Consider the following 16859-nt stretch of genomic DNA (forward strand, 5'->3'; position numbering starts at 1 on the left):
ATCATCAAAATGAACGAAATATTTAAACATAAAAGCTAGTAACATTTTCTGAAATATTGTAAAAAATTTAGTATTTTTAGATTTTTTCTAATTATTATAAATAAAATTACTATTGAATTTATGTACATTAACATAACACCCTACTTGAGCTCAAGTCTCTGACGCCTCTGAGCATTGGCTATGAAAGGGTGGGCACAGTGCAGACAGGGGACGTCACCGAGCTTTTTCGCATTAAATTCGTATTTAGTGCATTTCGATTCGTTCCCTAGGAATTTCGCCCTACTGCGCATGCTCACTTGTATGTGAATCTCATAGAGTTTTTGGACAGACTTATCCCCTTGCAAAAAGAAAAATATTTTTTAATGCCATTATGTTACAAAATAAATACAATAAAAATTGGGAAAGTGCGGTCAACTACTGGCAAATCCATGGTGGATTTGGCGGCATAATATAATAATTTATTAATTTCCTATCATCTCTACCCATTCAATTTATTAAATTTGACATCGTGTATTTTTAAATGGCAACATCCCAGGAGTCTTTCAAACTCGTTTTTATTTTTTCCTATACATTCTCCAATAATATCAAAGAGGACAATCATCTCAAGCACATTGTTTAGATCACATAATCATAACAACAATTTCCAAGTAAGAGAAATGTCGTAACACGTCGTCCGTAGCTCTTTCACCATCGCCCAGCAGCTCGCTTCAGTATTCAGTGTTCAGTTGTAATCGCACGCACTCGCGGGGCGGTTCGCCTATCGCCATCGCACAGCTCGTTTCTGGAGCGATCGATAACGATATCGGACGATAAGTACGCGCTCCGTGCTACATCCCTTGCCCAGGATCATTGCCAGGATCTTACAGACTCTACCCCAATCGCCACAGCCGCTGGAAAGAACGCCATTTTGACGTAGAAGCCACCGTGCAGGCATCCGAGGTGAAAAATTTGCCGCCGAAACGTTGATCGGTGAAAACTTGATTAAGAATAATTTTAACAGTGATTTTCAACCCTTAAAAATTATTGTTTTTCGTGTTTTTTTCAATGATTTCAACTAAAATACATTGTAGTCATAATTTTTATGGTTTCCACGTGCGTTCTTCACTCGATTTTTGTAGTTCTAGTGGGTAAAACGAAAGATGTTAAGTGTGGGGTTATCGACACAGGGGAAGTAACCTGGTAACAGTAACGCCGCTGGATGGATTTCCCGGCCCCACGTGCTAGGTGCTAGCACACTACGCTGGTGAATAAAGCATTAAAGCCATATTTTACGCTAGAAAACATTAAGACGTTGTCACGTTGCTTCTGACATTTGCAAGATTCAAATAATATTTTGGGTTTGTTTATCATCGGCGTCCGCTGCAGGCGCTCCGCGCTGTTGCGTGTTTTTACGCTCCCTCTTGTAAATATTGATCGCCTTCCGTTTACATGCGTACACTTATTACATTTTTCAAGAACTCCGGGTAGACCATTACGTTCTACTTGTTTTGATTTTTGTTGCGATGGCAGCATTATCAAATTTGCCATAATCATTCCCATTTCAATCTTTTCAAATATTTTTTTTTCATAAGACCGGAACATAATCATTTTTATGGTACACAACACTTTCAGAAAGCTGTGTCATATTTTTAACTGCGTATTTCAGTCTGAAAGATATTAGCTGTACATAAAATACTTGAAAAATATACATTTTTACATGATTCAAGCATTTTGGATGCTTTCTTTTCGTATTTCTTTGATAATAGACATTTTAAATATAATGTTTTTTCTAGTCGAAATATACATAATAACTTACATGTCAATTACGCGAGATCTTACTTACGGTGTATAAAAGTCAGTCGTGCAATATTGAACCATTTAAAAATCGTTTTGTTATCATTTTATTTCCCTTTTTTTAACGACATTTTTTCTTGTATGTTATTTGAAAGTGTATATTATGTTGGTATGTATTGTGTATATAAGTGTATATTGTTTGGGCAAGGTCATTATGTCTTTAGTGTATGTCTCAAAGGCAGAGGTAGAGGTCTTATGATCTCATCGACAAATTCCAATAAGGGTGACCTTTTCGTCCTGAAGTGTTGGATAAAGGAAGATACCGAGTTAAACCGGTCCTTGTGGGTTTTATCGCCAAAATAAAATAACTAAATGATGATCCCTTGACTCGCCTTTAAAACGTTTTTGGAAATTATAATAAAACAAAGCATAAACATTTCAAGCGTACAAATACATTAAACTTTAGTATTTCCAGAGGTATATTAAAGCGGTTATTTATATTTCATAAGCTAAAAAAATCGCGTCAGTAAATTTTCCAAAAAAATAATTTAAAAAATATTCAAATACCGCATAAGAATCTCTCCTCTCCGGAGTCTTTGGCCCCCAATTGGAGTTGTTAGGCTGAATGTTGTCGTGAGGGAAAGAAGAGAAAAGGAGGAGGAATGTTGGGAAGTTGTTCATATCTGGTCACCTAACACGGCTAAAGCCATTTCAATCCTATGTTTCTATTCTGAATGGTGGTCGTACACGGTGTTCAAAAACTAGTGTTGCAAGCTGGAAACCGGTGAGTCTACACCACGTAGAGCACCCCATAATTTATATATATTTCTATATAAGCATTTCTATTTATTATTTCTTTTTTCCGGCTAAGGGATTAAAAAAAATAGTGCTGAGCCTACCTTTCGTCAATTTTCAAAGACAGTAAACAGCCAATAGTAACGCCTTAGAGATCGATTAAAAAAATACCTCAAAAATTCCAAATTTATACTCCATTTACTCGAAAACAAAAGCTCAAATCAAAAATGTTATGCAACCAAATTGTCTCCATAAGTGATGTAGATTCAATAATTTCCCGCTTGTACCACTAGTTTCCGGACCCCGTGTATACAAGGCATACGGGGATAAATTGCACTAACTTTAGCAGGTGATTCCACATGATAATGCAAGTAAAAAAAAAAAAAAACTTTTTTAGAAATTACAACGTTTTAATGCAGTTATCAGGTTAAAAAGTTGAAATGTTTTTATAGAAAAATAAAAATATTAGCAAAAATTTATAACCATAATATAGCACCTTACCCCCGGACAACCCGGAATATGTAATTGTTAATTCCTACAGAATTACCATCAAAGGTAAGGATAGGTTAGGTTAGGTTGTACAATGACTTTTAGAAACCTAACCTAGCCTTACATTTTTTAAATGATTCCGGATGCTACGTAAATATCAAACAAACGTAGTGATCATTTTTTTTCACTTCTGTAACATATATTATTATTTCAAAACATTGTTTCCTACGCAGTAATTTACGGAGTTTTCGTTCATAGGCATTTGATAGACATGCCGACTTTCGACATATTCCATACCTACGTCGTACATATCAGATAAATACCGAATAATTTCGAGCATCCTACATACGACATACATTTACCGACATAACACGACGCATACCACGTTTAGCGAACTTCATAATTAAGCAACTGAGATATTATACTTCCTTTCACTTTCAGATTGAAAACATTTAAACCTGTTTATAATATATGAGCTTTAGCTTGCCGTACTGCATTTTATATGCCATTTTGAGGAATTTGAGAATAACAGAAAGTTCATCACGAATAATTATTAACCTTAAATAGATTGAACACGCTGGTAAAGTTTAGAGTTTTTTGGTAAGTCAAAATATACAATGTGATGGAACATATTTACCAGATATTTTGAAAGGAAAATAAAATTTGGGGATATAGAGTATCATTCAAAAAAAAATATATATATGACATGATTTTAGATTTTCACGGCCAAAAGTATTATAATCATCAGGGCTTATGGATACTGTAATGCTGTCCGAAGCGTTGACTAAAGAAGGAGGTAGCGCTACACGGCATAGTACCCCAAAAATAAATCACTATAAAAGTAATCATTTTTTTAGTCATTCATTTTTGGGGTATTATGCCGTGTTGCGCTACCTCCTTCTTTAGTCAACGTTTCGGACAGCATTACAGTTTTTTTCATCAGGGCAGATGTAACACATCTGCCCTGATGAAGGTAGCGCAATGAATGACTAAAAAATTGACTACTTTTATAGTGATTTATTTTTGGGGTACTATGCCGTGTTGCGCTACCTCCTTCTTTAGTCAACGTTTCGGAGAGCATTAGAGAATCCATTTGCCCTGATAATACCCCAAAAAATGAATGACTAAAAAATTGATTACTTTTTTAGTGATTTATTTTTGGGGTACTATGCCGTGCTGAGCTACCTCCTTCTTTAGTCAACGATTCGGACAGCATTACAGTATCCATTTGCCCTGAGGAATGCAGCGCAAGACGGCATAATACCTTAAAAATGAGTGACTAAAAAAATTATTACTTTTATAGTGATTTATTTTTGTGGTACTATGCCGTGTTGAGCTACCTCCTTCTTTAGTCAACGCTTCGGACAGCATTACAGTATCCATTTGCGCTGATGAAGGTAGCGCAACACGGCATAATACCTCAAAAATGAATCACTACAAAATTGATTAGTTTATCTGATGAGGAAACAATATGGACATTTTTAAACAGATTGATAATTTTAAATAAGATTGTTACATGGGTTTTTCGGGTGGGTAAGAGTTCATAATATGGAAATTATACAAAGTGATTGACAATGTTTAGATTAGGCAGGTTTTCTGATGGGAAAAGTACGTAGTTGGAATATATACACTCCTTTGAACTTCACCTAGTTTTATTTTTGCAGTGGAACAATCACGTGATGATTTTAAATATCTACACTAAAAAGGCCCATTGCTTCTTGGTAGTCGGAGGGACCCTGCTATATTATTGGCTTGTCGTTTCTTTAATTAAAAAAATATTTATTTTATCTATGAAAAAGCGGGTCGCAAATGCAAAAGTCTTTTTTTTAAAAGATTTTCAAAAGTCTATTATATTATGCTGTATTTATTTATTTTATTTTTTTATTATAGCGACAATTTAAACATTGTACATACAAAATATGATAATGAATATATGTAGGTACTCGTATAGTAAATTGTATTTATTAGTCCTCCTCACTAGGATAACCTCTGCTGGGGCGGACTAAAGTTATTACTTTATGTTTTATTAGTTTTTAATGTTGTTTTCATTAATCTCTTTCAGCCAAATTTTTATTCTTGATTTGTAATCATTCCAATGATCTCTTCGTTGTATATCTGGGGGAAGGATGCTGTGGAGTTTTGCGGCAAAATAAATGTAATTTCTTTGCCCGAATGTGGTTTTATGACCTGGAATTTTTTTACGTCATTGTGATTTGACCTAGTGTGATGAGTACGCGGTATTGTAGATGATGCAGTATTATTTACATCAGGAAAGCCTGATACAACTATTTTTACTGTGAAGAACTCTTATATAGCTGGAGAGTAAAATAAAATTCAAGAATATTTTTAAATTTCTGCAATACTTTTTTTTTATAACATTAGAGATAAGGAAAAACATATAAGTAGCTAATCTGGGGAATCTACATAGGATGATTGTATACAATTTTTATCTATATGTACCATTGATGTATTATACTATTAATCTATGATATGTACACATATTATTTGGTAAGATTTGACAATTAACAAAAACAAAATTGAAGTTTTTACAAAAATTGTTTCAACCGGCGCACGTTGGGCAGCTCGTCACTTTACCCTGGCACACTGGGGTAGTATTAGGTAACGGGAGCCTGGAATTATACCCTCGGTATCTACCGTCACGCTGTGATCTGTGTAATTTAGAAATATAACTTCGTTTGAAACATTTACTAACCAAATATAACCTGTTTTCAGCTATAACCTATTTCGCTTCAGCTATTTCAACTCAAATTTTTTCGCTTCACACCTTTACCGATTTGGAGATGTCATGTCACTGGCTCTGAACAGTTGTACTCTATATGGCATCGCACAATATTAAAATAAACAACCGTTCTATCGGTTCTTATAATCATAACAAATAATGCCAAAATATCTCACCTTGAATTCACCAACAGATAGCAGACTAGAAAAACCGGCGAAGATGGCGTTGCTCTATAATTCTGTAAAAAGTAATAGAAAATTTTAGTAAGTTTCACAAATCGATTCTGAAAAACGGTAATTCCATAGAATAAATCCGCACCCTACCAACTTACCACACCATTTGTTGGAGCGGGTCAATCAATCACGTTGAAGGAGATTGATAGTTCGGTATTGGCCAACAAATTCCATTTATCTTTTTAATTTCCACCCAATCGAGCGGCCACCTTTAATTGGAGTTCGGAGATGAAAACGTCGATACGTTCCACCTTCTGAACCTGAAGTACGTATTTACCCCTAAGCTTTTAGACACAGGGCCGGATTAACAGACCACCTTATTGAGCTATACACAAGGGCTAGAAAGTTTTAAATCTTCTTATGATCAAAATTCAACATCCAAAACTCATAATCAGAAGGTTCTCTGACACACAATTGTGATAATGCGATAATGAGTTCTAGGTAGAGTTACTTTAGAGTTCCTAATCTCATAAAAATGCAATCAGGTTTTAGATTAATCTTCTGCAGATCATATCAATCAAGAGTACTTTCTAAAGTTCTCAAATTGAGATTCAAAAGAAAAAACTAACACATAATTTCCTTTATTAAATCGTGTTGCCAACCACGGAAATTGAAGAATAATTCAAAAGCTTCCCTTTTAATACAGAAATCATTAGATTACTTTATCTGATTTACACACGTTTTGTTCCCAATGATATCGTAACCTTCGATACTAAACTATTGGTCAACAATAGATGATGTTTTTAAAATAATTTTTTTTTCTGCTATCAAATATAATGTAGGTGTTTTCTATGCAATTCTCGTGAAGGAAATATGAAATAATCTGAAGGACTGTACCTGTGATTTGTTCAGTTGTCGGGGATTTGATAAACTTAAATTGTTCTTAAAAATCTTCAATCCAAAAAAAGAATATTAAATGTTAATTCTTATTGCTTATACGTATTGAATATTATAAAAACGCCAATTTATGTAATTAATTTGAAGGTATTCATATATTCTGAAACCGGTAGTACCTACAATATTGTTGTAATAATTTAAGATTATTTATTTAATTATTTACACATAATAATTAATTAATGTTTTGTCTTTTGAAAGATATTTTCCTCCTAAAAGTTTTTAAATTTCTTACTTCAACCTTAGTCCGTTGTTTATAAGTAGATTGAGTACCTTCAGCCTCACAATATACCCCAATTGGAGGTATAATTGTCTCAATGGGAACAGTTGAAATCAAATTCAATTAAAAAACTTAAAAAAATCTACAACCGTGTACCACAAAGTTATTTGACATCTTTATATCCTATTTCCTTAGAAATGAACACACCTTATTGCTATTTTCATTGTATGCAGTTACCAAAGGATCATATTCCGGTATGGAAATGATATCGTAAACTGATATTATATGTATTAAATTTAATTAAACGTCCATCCATTACATGGAAATCGAAATGTGATCTAATATCTAGAGAGACAATGGCTGTTGGTTTTCAGCATTGAATAAGGAATAATAAGGTATTTTCTGTTCCAAGAAAGAATTTCGTTATTTGAAAATGAACAACTGATCTGAGGGCGAATATCTTCGACACATCTAACGGTTTATCTCTCAGTGATTACCTAGAACTTCTCAGATTATTACAAAATTATTATCATTCTTTCAGATGACTAGTTTTTAAAGAAAATGATGTTCAAATAGTTGAGTTGATCTATGAATGTCTCCCATACCTCACCATTTGTTTTAATTGCTTCACAAAACGATATATATTTTGAGATATTCATATAGGATTGTTAAAAAATTCCACAGAAATAAATTCAAAAATATTCAACAAGGAACTACGAATACAACATTTGGACAAAAAAAGTTTGTTTTAATATGGTACTAAACTCTACAAGAAAATCCCGCTCTCATTCAAAAATCACAACAACATTGGGTATAACATTTAAAACTCAAAAAAGCTGGATGTAAAACATAGAGATATCACAAATTGAAAAAAATACTGACACCAATAATTATTATAGACAGAAACAGAAACTACTCAACCACACTAAAAAAGACTACACATAAAATTTATGCATATAATTAAATTTTAATATTTAAGGCAGTAATGCATAATCATGCGTTTTTGCTTTGAAAATTTTATATCGCTTTGAAATATTTTAAATGCTTTAATTAAATACTACGAGTAGAAAACATGTAGCCTTTGAAATAATAGAGCATTTTATACTAATATTTTTACAAGCCCATAAAAATATAAAGTATCCGGCATATAAAAACTGCTTTAATGTTAGAAATCTCCTACCTAAAAACCATTTTTGGTCATGGTTTTATTGCGTAGTATGACAAATTAAGTTCCTTAGAAATTTTTCAAAAAATATTTTAATATTAGTGCCTGCACTTTTTTAAATAAAATAAAACCCACTTTTTGACGATGTTTTTTCCTTGTATAAATCAAAACCGGCGGCTGGTGTTAAACGGGAATTTAAACCTTATGGCCATCGACAAAAGGATTGTTATTGTTAGCGGCCAGATTCCCAATATTACACGACATGGCGCATCCAGTGAGGATATCATTATACCTCTATTTCAACAAAAAGGAAGATAATAAAACATTTATTATAAGTATTATTTTAGGGGTCGGCATCAACGAATGTTAAACCAATCCCGCACTGTTTACCAGGTAGATTGGTTGCTTGGTAGGTCGGTAGGTTGGAGTTCGTGTTTATTACGAAGTTATAACCCCGATAAGGAATAACAATCTTACTGAAGTTTCCTTTAACAAACCCTCACCTCTGGTGCCTGCTATCGATCTGGGATTCAGTCGACAACTTCGGCTTTTTAGGCTTTCACAAACACGCGATGTCGCAGTAGAATTGATAAATTACATGGTGACATAAAATACGCCAGATTGTCCTATAAACTTTAATACTTACCACTTTTTAGATTTGGAACTTCTAACAAAAAAATCAAATAATACCTAATCATATATACCAAGTAGTCCCTAACAATGAAATCGACTGATGTGGTGTTATCGACTGCGCCAATTTGTGGTGTACTAGTTTCAGTATGTAGTACTTCTGGTATAGATTTAGTGGAATATCTTTGAGTAATATTCAGGATGGCTAGACTTAATAAAAACAGTGTGTAGGAACATTATTTAATCTCTTTATTGTGGCACTAATTGTACAAGTTACTTGAAGGGAGACTACTGGTAAAAAGACACAATAGGAAAGCAGACATGCCCATTTATACGTCGGTATAATCATGCTATCTCTTTCATACACGAAGGTCTCTTTCATACATTTAGATATACGTTCACTACATTCCTCCACGCTTAAAGCATAATACATCAACACAACCAACCTTACCAACCTTAATGTATGGGAGTGAGGCATGGGACTAGTAGAGGAAGGATGAAAGAAGACGTAGGATAAAAGTGGAGAAAATACATTTAAAAAATAATCACTTGTGAAAGGAAACATCACAATCCAATTTATATTACCATTGCTTCTGTTGGAACACGAAATCATAGAACATAAAACCATTTTTCACCCAGTAGAACAAAATACGGGACAGCAACTTCCTGGTTCCGTCTGGTTCCCATCCAGGCGTCATTATTTATTTTACTCGACTGGCTAAGCCCTCCATCACGACACAAGTTTTTTCTTATTGTTAATGTAGTAGGAGATTTTCAAATATTGTCGTGTTGTTCGTAACCCGAGAAAGTTCGTCTTTCTTAAAAACAAAACATAAAACTTAACCATCCTTTCGTGAACACTAACTGCGAGACTAAATGACGGTTGTGCAAGTTTTTCCGGCCCAAATTTCAAACGTTTGGACTTCTTGTACAGACTTTCATTCCGTAGGTTTTTACTTGGATAAAACCATGTCATACATGTCAATTACGAATATGTGAATCTAGAAAGAACGTACGCATGAAGAAGATAATGAAACTTATACCCACTACAAAAAATTACATTTTTAATGATTCTTTGCGAACATATAAACTAAGTTATACATTTTTTGGCGCGATAAATCATTTCAAAACTGTTTGCACATAATTTTTTGCTAAACTTATTAATAGGCTATTATAATTCGTGAGCTTCGTATACTTATTGATTTAAATATAAATCTATTCCTCGGCTGGCTAAGTCCTCCATCACAACACAAGCAACATTTTCGGCTTTCTGTGGTGGTAGTAGGAGATTTTCAAACATTGTTGGGTTATTCGTAACCTGGGAATGTTTGTCTTTCTTTAAAAAAAAAAAATAAATAAATAAATATCTATCTCTCCACAATCTCTTCCTATTTAGTATTTTTTGGTATTATTACTCAAATATGAATATTGTTATATAGGGTTTTCCAATAAGAGGTGTTATTTTGAATTGCCCGCTATTTCGGTAGATGCAACTTTTGAAGCTGTCATTTTTTGAAATTTGACAAGTAGAAACTACGCCATTAATAAAAATGGAACGATACACGCTTCAACAACGCATTGAAATTATTAAAATTCACTTGAGTGAATCAAATGAAAATCATCTTGAGTAATGAGGCCCATTTCCACCTCGGTGTCTTCGTCAACAAGCAAAATTGTCGCATCTGGGGCTCGGAAAACCCAAGAGTTATTGTTGAAAAACTTCTCTATCCTCAACGTGTGACTGTTTGGTGCGGTTTATGGTCCGGCGGAGTCATTGGACCTTAATTTTTCTAAAATGAGGCTGGAGCAACAGTTACGGTGAATGGATTGCGCTATCGAGATGATTAATGATTTTTGCCGGAATTGGATTGTATTGATCTGGACAACGTTTACTTTCAACAAGACGGCGCTACGTGTCACACAAGCAACGAAACCATTGATCTTTTACGATTGAATATCAAAATAACACCTCTTATTGGAAAACCCTGTATTATCCGCCTGTACAAAATATAAATAAATATGAATGCATATTGGATAAAATTAAATCAAATTGTTAATTATGTGCCCTCTCCCCCTGCTGTGTGTAAGATATCTAAGTTTCGCAATTACTAAGATACTTTAAGGATTATTTAATACTTATAACCGTAAGTCACTAGATATATCGTAAGTCATAGAGGTAAGTCACTAGTTTTAAGTCAGTAGTTCTGGTATTAACTATTTAAGAATTATATAATGTATTTGTGCAGCGTCCTTGAGGTGATTTCTCACGAAAACTGCGCCATATAAATTAGACAAATATTATTATTATACACACGTGTTCCAATATATTAGGAAATTACTAAAAATATATCAGAAAATGGCCTGCAATCCTGTTTCTAACTAGATTACCAATAATTTGAAGAGATCCTTAATAAATTATCAATGCTTATTTTTCTCCCAGTAGCTTGTAGTAAAATGTACTGTGTGTGTCCAAATAAATTAAAAGAAAAGGACACCTTGATGGTTCGAACATGATTTCGAGAGGATGAACGAATAAAGGAGTGTAACGAAAATATATTTCTAAAGTGAATGTTTGAAAAAGTCGAGGTAGCCTAAATAAGCCATGATCGACTCAATCAAATACTTGAGGAGGGCCATGTCGAGAGTCAGAATAACAGAAGAGAATGTTTTGGACGACGTGTGAATGTGAATGAAGCAATAAGTGTGTACCAAGACAGAACTATGTAGCAGAACACAGATAATATAATGCGATCTATTATATATATGTCTACCCTCCCATATTTAATTAGTAAGTCAATAATTTGGCAGATTAAAAATAACCTGTTTTGAAAATGATTAAATTGCTTTATTCGACAGTTTACTAACGTAAAGTGTCATCTGGCATGTTTTATTTCGGTGTTTAATCGTGAATAATTCGATATTAGCATGTGAACGTCTACTTTGATATTCTGGGTGAATAATGCTTTGGTTTCTGATACAGACAGCCGAAATCTTTGATAAAACTTATTTTGATTTGAGATAATTCCAGAATGTTTTTCTAGAAAATGAGAGGAATATTTTAGTAGAACTAAATGCTTTATTTTGTAATATTTAATTATTGAAGACAATATTAGCGATTCCTAAACGGTGCCCGGCAAGGCAAGGGTTCTGAGTTCGAGTCATAGATGTGACCGTATCCTTTTCTGATTTTTCTGTTTCAGATTTTCGTTTAGTAATATGTCTTCAATAATTAAATATTACTATTTGAGGTTTTACTCGCTAAGTTATTCCAAAAAATAATTAAAAATAAAAGTTTTTTTTTGTCTTTAAAAATGTATATTAAATAACATTTGTGGCTTGTGGGGAGTATTATTAACTATGCCCATTCGTCTGGAGCCAGTGGGACTATGGCATCACCAATTGGGGTATGTTGTGAGGCTGAAGGTAATGGGTGGGGAAGAGCACTATTAGGAGTAGCTGGCTATTCAGATATGATAAAAAAACACGGCTAAAATCATTTCAAGCATCTTTTCGGTTCTGAGTGATGGTCTTTCGCCAGGGCAATACTGGAAGTATCTACGAATCTGGAAGTTTCACAAAACGTGGCAGTTGTTGAAAATCTTGGCCATGTAAGTTAGTAACCAAAAGATTTTTTTTTTACAAAAATTTTAAATTAACTTTATTATACTTTTTAATATCGAAATTAAAATAGCTAAGTCTTGGTTTAACTCAAACGTTTTGCGTTTCGTATGTCTGTACATTTGTTTATACATTCTGTAAATATCATTTTTTCAATCGCGAAATTGTCGTGTTAATTTGGAATCTCTCATTTTCAATATTATAGTACCGACCTGCCTAAAGTAAGTTTGAAAAATGAAATGTTATTGCGATAGTGACGTTTCTTTGAACATATTGTACAATTCAATACATTTAATTTTTTTAAAGTAAAATAAAATCGTTTGATTTATAATTAAGTAGGTACGAGTTTAAGTACCTAATTACAAATCTTACGATTTCAGAGGATTTTTGTTTTTATTTTGATTTTATTTATTAAATAAGAGAAAATTAGAAACAAACCTATCCAGGGTTTGAGGGTCATATATGACCGGGCCTCCGTATTTTATAAAAGTATTTTTATCTTTATTTATTGTTATTAAGTTTAATTTGTAGAACTCCATTTTATTTTTTTTATTTTTTTATATATACAATAATATTATTATTGGGTTTATAAAAACAGTTTATTTTAAACAAGTTCTGCTGTGTAATTATTATTACGCGTGACAGCTGTTTCGCCCTCTGAAGGCATTATCAAACTGTGGGTAGCCCACTTACAGACGATACATTTATATTATTTCTAGGTAGGTATTTTAATTTCAATTACTGATTTCTTAATTGATTTCTGTGTAAAAATGTTAGAAATTATTGATGGTTATTACCCTAGTAAAGTTTCCCCAATTAGTGTAATGTTTAAATTTGACATTAAATTTGACATTTGAACATTAAGACATTCAGTCAAATTTAAACATTACACTAATTGGGGAAACTTTACTAGGGTAATAACCATCAATAATTTCTAACATTTTTACACAGAAATCAATTAAGAAATCAGTAATTGAAATTAAAATACCTACCTAGAAATAATATAAATGTATCGTCTGTAAGTGGGCTACCCACAGTTTGATAATGCCTTTAGAGGGCGAAACAGCTGTCACGCGTAATAATAATTACACAGCAGAACTTGTTTAAAATAAACTGTTTTTATAAACCCAATAATAATATTATTGTATATATAAAAAAATAAAAAAAATATTTTTATCTTATTTTGTCAAGCGGAAATACTTCTTTTTTTGACATAAGAAAAAGAAATGATAATATACTGGAATCCATTAATAAAATCCTAAAAATAGCCAAAAATTAATAATTCATATTTCGCCACGCTATCGTAATAATCGGTTTTAATTTAAAAATTATTTCCTATTTTTTTACTTTATGAACAAGATACGGTTAAGGTAAGGTTTTATTACAAATTTCTCAAACAAAAGGAACGTGTTTTCCAAATTTCGAGTTCTCTCAATTTTTAGTAAAAATGTGGTTAGCGTTTTTGATTTTTATTATTTAGAAATAGTAATGTTTATTTTAAATGCATAACCAAAAGATGATTTTATCTAGCAATATTTGTTTTTACGGAGAATTAAAAAAATAAGATATATTCAACGCATTTGAAATACATAGAAAACAATGCAAACTGTACCTACTGTTCACGCAAATAATATTATATAGTTTGTTTCGGTGCTTAAAATATAACTTCAATTATTGCTACTCCTTTTTGGTTACGTTGTCCCATTGGAATGCATTGTATTTATTGGCACGGCGAAAAGCGACAAGTCTTTTTGTATCGACCGGAATAGCTTTGTTTTCGCTTTTTATTTCGTGTCTTCCGCAAATGATTCAAACGCTGGGCAGAATTAACACATAGTCACTCTGTAGGAATGTGGCAAACAGCAAGCATAGGTGTTGGTTTTGCATATATTATATAGGCGTTATGTCATGACAATACAGTCCCTGCTAACGGAGTTCACAAAAATCTCGAATCAAAGATCTTGCAACTTTGAATAACAATTATCATTTAAATAGCGTTATAACCATCTATAATTCTATACAAAGGAACTATTTAGTAAAGTTAAAAGAATGGGATATGTTAAATAATTGAAATGTTCCTAAGGCGATGCACTACGTCGTGTAATATTTTAAATCGAGCCACTATCAATAACACACCTTACGTAGATGGCGATAAGGCTTAAATTCCCGCTTCACACCATCCACCTGTTTTGATTTATGCAAGCAAAAAACATGGCCAAAAAGTGCCTTTTTATTTTGTGGATGTTCAGGCACAAATATTTAAATGTTTTTCGATCATTTTATAAATAACTTTATTTGCCACATTATACAATAAAACCATAACCGAAAATGGGTTCGTAAGTAGGAGATTTTGAACTTTAAAGCAGTTTTCATAGGACTATATATTATTTTTTCTGGGCTAATAAAAAGACTTCGATTATTTCAAAGGCCAGGATGTATTCTACTCGCAGTATTTAATTAAAGCATCTGAAACATTTCTAGGCGACCAAATTTTCAAACCAAAAAATATGATTTTAAATTACTACGTATTGCATCGCCTTTAGCTCGCCATTAATAATAATTTATTATGTATTATGAATTCCTTGAATACTGTCAAAGCAACAATTTGAATACCTGTCACCATAGTAGTTTAATTAATTTTCCAATGTTAATTTAGAAATAATGTGAAAGGAAAAAGAAATTGCTTCACAATTTAATTTTTGAAGACAATGTAGTGCCGGATGAAGAATTGTCAAGGTTGCTACAATTGTAAAATAATCCTCAGCTAACAAAGCTCAATTTTCAAGGAATATCTCAAGTACGGGTTGAGTATTCCTGTTGAGAATCAATTTGTTATCCAATATCCGGTGAAAGAGGAACAAAAAGTTGATGAAATGGGAGAAAGGAAGCAGGGGTTGAGTCAAAATATGGGTAACCACCGCGCTATTGACGTCTATTGGTGTGAAAAAGACGTCGTTAGAAATAAAGGAGAAAAATCTTTTAAATAGTTGAATAGTTCATCACCTGATTACTCGAGATGATTTATTGTAATAATGAATTCTATTTGGGTACTATTATTCCGCCATCCCAATTTTTCGTAAAATTAAGGAAACAAAGACATTAAACATGTATATAAATATGCAAATGTGCGTTTGTTCAAAATCTTAAATCTCCGAAAGTTCTTTTCCGATTGCTTTGAAATTTTGACACAGAGTTGCATTCGAATACGTGTTTGTTTTTATATGCCCATATTATACAGGTGCCCGGGGGTAAACTGCGCCAACTTCGAGGGAGTGATTCTACACGATTTTAAAAGTAAAAAATGTAAGTGACATTTATCGAAATTCCAATGTTAATGTAGTTTTTAGGTTAAAAAGTTGATTTTTTTTTATGGGAAAACAAATATTCTTCTTTGGTAAAATACTTTTGTATGGGAAAACAAATATTCTTCTTTGGTAAAATACTTTTGTATGGGAAAACAAATATTCTTCTTTGGTAAAATACTTGTGAATGGGAAAATAAACATTTGAAAATTGAAACAAGTTATTTACCTTTTTTACTTCTACCATCATGTAGAATCACCTTCCGAAGTTAGCGCACTTTAGCCCCTGGACACCCTGTATAGATGTCACCTATGACAGGATAAAAAATGTTTTTTTTTTAACAGCGCCATCTGTTGGACGTAAAAGCAACACGCGCTATTGTTTCTCTATCTGCAGACAGACTGAGCCACTGAAAGACGTGGCGGGGTACAGCTAGTAATTATATAAATATGTAAATATCCCATTACAGGGATCTTCCTGCCAAAAAACGTATCTTCCCAAGCTAATACATTTGTCAAGCTGACGGTAGGTCTACAGTAATTAATTAATTAATAGGTAAGTGATAATTAGTACCCTGTTAAAAGATTCTTATAATCTTATCTTCACATCCGTAAGGCGATTCCATACGTAGTAATGCAAAATTATGTGTTTTTGGTTTGAAAATTTGGTCGCCTAGAAATGTTTCAGATGCTTTAATTAAATACTGCGAGTAGAATACATCTTGGCCTTTGAAATAGTCGAGTATTTTTTAGATACCTCTTTTTATAAGCCCAGAAAAAAATAATGTATAAGGCCTATGAAAACTGCTTTAATGTTCAAAATCTCCTACTTACAAACCCATTTTCGGTAATGATTTTATTGTATAATGTGGAAAATGAAGTTATTTATAAAAATATGAAAAAAAATATTTATGTCTGAACATCCACAAAATAAAATAAAAGGCACTTTTTGGCCATGTTTTTTTCTTGCAGAAATCAAAACAGGCGGAAGGTTTTAAGCG

General features: G+C 32.7%; 1 protein-coding gene across 12 annotated transcripts in view; it reads left to right on the forward strand.

Annotated features, from left to right (window-relative positions):
* The first annotated feature begins 750 nt into the window (after positions 1 to 750).
* Positions 751 to 16859, forward strand: part of LOC149417485 (uncharacterized) — a 180193-nt gene continuing 164084 nt past the window's right edge. For all 12 annotated transcript variants that reach the window (XR_016303315.1, XR_016303313.1, XM_089640322.1 and 9 more), the window contains exon 1: positions 751 to 939. The gene's annotated coding sequence lies outside the window, so the exon portion shown is untranslated. The remainder of the gene's footprint in view (positions 940 to 16859) is intronic.

The sequence above is a fragment of the Hesperophylax consimilis genome, chromosome 15 (genome assembly GCF_061612785.1).
Source record: "Hesperophylax consimilis isolate HC1 chromosome 15, BYU_Hcon_1.0, whole genome shotgun sequence".
Classification (NCBI taxonomy): domain Eukaryota; kingdom Metazoa; phylum Arthropoda; class Insecta; order Trichoptera; family Limnephilidae; genus Hesperophylax; species Hesperophylax consimilis.